Source organism: Epinephelus moara, chromosome 11 (genome assembly GCF_006386435.1).
Source record: "Epinephelus moara isolate mb chromosome 11, YSFRI_EMoa_1.0, whole genome shotgun sequence".
In the NCBI taxonomy this organism is placed as follows: domain Eukaryota; kingdom Metazoa; phylum Chordata; class Actinopteri; order Perciformes; family Serranidae; genus Epinephelus; species Epinephelus moara.
The window spans coordinates 1,898,476-1,902,112 of NC_065516.1; positions in this window are offsets into that span (position 1 = coordinate 1,898,476).

Consider the following 3,637-nt stretch of genomic DNA (forward strand, 5'->3'; position numbering starts at 1 on the left):
GTGATCGATGGCGGGGTCTATTTGAGGAAGCCGCGTGCGCGCACTGATCCAGGATTGGTTTCACCTGGCTTGATGAATCCGTGTCTGCTCATCCTGGCTTGGTCTTTGTGCAACCCATTAAGCCTGGACGCTCTTGTTTTGGATTCGTTGAACCCAGCTCAGTCATTTATCCTGGATGTCTGAATCCTACTTTTGTGAAACGGACCCCAGGGCTGAGTTCAGCCCGGACAAAACATAGCAACTTATCTATTTACACAGAAATGTGGTGCATTCAACACACTTTTGTGGTACACAGGCACACTGCCTTCTAATATGGCAGGGTTTAATTCAATCTAATTCGAAGGGGTTTTTTTGGTATGGGAAACATACACTCATCAGCCACGTTATTAGGTACATTGTGCTAGTACCTGGTTGGACCCCCTTTTTCCCTCAGAACTGCCTTAATTCTTTGTGGCACAGATGTAACAAAGTGCTGGAAACATTCCTCAGAGATTTTGGTCCATATTGACTTGATAGTATCACGCAGTTTCTGCAGATGTGTCTGCTGCACATCTACAATGCGAATCTCCCATTGCATCACATCCCAAAACATCTACAATGCGAATCTCCCATTGCATCACATCCCAAAGGTGCTCTATAGGACTGAGATCTGGTGACTGTGGAGGCCACTGGAGTACAGTGAACTTACTGTCATGTTCAAGAATCCAGTCTGAGATGATGTGAGCTTTGTGACATGGTGCGTTATCCTGCTGGAAGTAGCCGTCAGAAGATGGTTACACTGTGATCATAAAGGGATGGACACGGTCAGCAACAATACTCAGGTAGGCTGTGGTGTTTAAACCATGCTCAGTTGGTTCTAAGAGGCCCAAAGTGTGCCAAGAAAATATCCCCCACACCAGTACACCACCACCACCGCCTGAACCGTTGACACAAGGCAGGATGGATCCATGCTTTCATGTTGTTTACATCACAGTCTGACCCTACCATCTGAATGTTGCAGCAGAAATAGAGACTCGTCAGACCAGGCAGTGATTTTCCAATCTTCTATTGTCCAGTTTACGTAAGCTCGTGTGAACTGTAGCCTCAGTTTCCTGTTCTTAACTAACAGGAGTGGCACCTGGTGTGGTCTTCTGCTGCTGTAGCCCATCTGCTTCAAGGTTCAACGTGTTGTTGGTTCAGAGATGGTCTTCTGCAGACCTTGGTTGTAATGAGTGGTTATTTAAGCCACTGTTGCCTCTCTATCATCTTGAACCAGTCTGGACATTTTCCTCTGACCTCTGGCATTAACAAGGCATTTTCACCCAGAGAACTGCTGCTCATTCAATATTATCTCTTTTTCAGACCATCCTCTGTAAACCCTAGAGATGATTGTGTGTGAAATCCCAGTAGATCAGCAGTTTACTCTAACCAGCCCGCCTGGCACCAACAACCATGCTGCTGTCAAAGTCACTTAAATTACCTTTCGATCTGCCAGAATTTGGTTCATATAGACGTCGCTGCTGATTAACTCCTCTGACAGACCCACCAAATGAGAGAAAACATACATTTAAGCCCGTTGCACACCTCTTCACACCAAGGAAACATGTAATTCAACCTGGGGACTGTAACAAAATATTGCACACATTTTCAGATTGATTGTGCCCCAGATTTCAGTGTGCATGTGTTGTACCATGATATGACACTGGAACTTCTCTTCTTTTTAACTTCCTAGGTGTTGCTGTAGTGAATGAAATGATAGTAGCTGTCCTTAGAGCTCTGCCTCATAATGTCATGAGAACTCAACAGGCTGTCGGCAGTTAGTTGGCACTTTGGCTGAGGAACTCAACTTGTGTTGTAACTGTCAGCAAAATGGTAACGTTAGTAACACTAAACGAGTAGTCCCAGGTGACCACCAAGTTTGTACTTCTATGTTTAACAGTTGCAACACTCTGACCATAACATTATGTTCTGGGGCATCATGATGGCCCAGAAGTTAAGGATGGTCATATATTTTTGCAACATCCCCAATTTGAGTCAGGCTGAGGGCCCTTTGGCGCATAAGCTTTATACATATAGATTTTTCAGGGGTTTTGGTATTCACAGATATTAACACACATGACATTGCCTGCTTATAAGTGCAAAACAAACAAACCAACATAGCATTTCACACTCTGGAAATAATCTTGAGATTCAAAGAGACAACACATGCTCTGTGAGTTTCTTATCATTATCCCGACTCAGAAAAATACCAATCATGGTTCACTGTGACAAAGCTTTTCTGTCACTGGAATGAGAAAGGGCAAGAAAGCAGGTGCAGACAGTTTCTTGGAATGATTCTCATCAAAACAACATTGTTTGATCTAAAAGAATGCCATCATGTAGCCAACTCCCTGGAATCTGGAATGTCCTCCTGTGTCTCTGAATCAACTGAACCTGAAACTTTGTTACCTTACACACGCTGCTCATACCTATGTTGTTCTTCCCACGAGACTTTCTGTCTCCATTCTTTCTGAAATGGTTACTGACACTGACAATCCATTTCATTTCCTATATTACTGCTTTTCTCCACTATGTCAAGCAGCATTACACCGGCATTCTGCTCCACAGCGGTGAACCAAACTTCCAGAAGAAATAAGTTTTGCTCTAATTTTGAGTCCCTTTGAATCCAGATTAAGAGCTTTCATGATCTCCAATGACTATGACTCATTCTTCTTTAGAACTTGCTATTTCCACCTTGTATGCACATCCTAAACCCAACATTATCTTAAAAAAACAAAATAAAAAAAATGATAGCTGCTGCGCAGCGATGGGTCGGGTCCGGGCTATTTTTGGCAAATTTATGCAATTCTGAGCAACAAACAGGAGAATAGGAAGATAAGACAGTTGACAACAATGTTCATTTTGGACCACTTGAGGCTTGAACCCACAACTTCTGGAACCAAAGACTGTCATCTATCGCTCTGAGCTAATTGGTAAGTGGCAATACAACAGTGACTTCACAAATTGAGAAAGCCATTCACTGTTGTGCAGGCAGATTTGAAACCACTGTAAAAAAATTCAGTTATCAAGACAAAAATCTGAAAATACACATATTGCAGCATGGAGATGTTGGTAATTTGTTTTTAAAAAGTGATTGATTTGCTCCATAAGTGAATAACTGATGTTTAGCTATGTCATTATTGCATTGACTCCAATTGTTCACATGAAAGAAAAATTTAAAATGCTGTGAAAAAATCAGTTTTTGAGGCTCAATTTTTGATAAATCAAAGGAGGAGAGAGGAAATAGGTTTAAGAAGTTTGTGAAAAAAAAACTGAGTGATGTACTTCATAATTTTTAATAGGTTTAAATGTACAAAAGTTTCTTCAATATTGAGGCTACAGTTTAAGTTCTGAAGCTGTAGCAAGTATGGTTGATTTGTTATGAATTTTTTAAAGTTTTGAACTTTAGACGCTTGCTGTAGCACCACCATCAGGACTATTGGCTTGAGTTTACAGTTGAGGTAATCTGGCATGGGACTGGACCTTTGTGCAAAGTTTGGTGAGTTTTCACCCATGGGAAGTATGAGTTCCTCAGAAGAAGAAAATTAAAGCAGCGATATCGGGGCAAGCAAGACAGGTTTTTCTGCTTAATCCATCCATACAGCTGTCTTGAATTAGC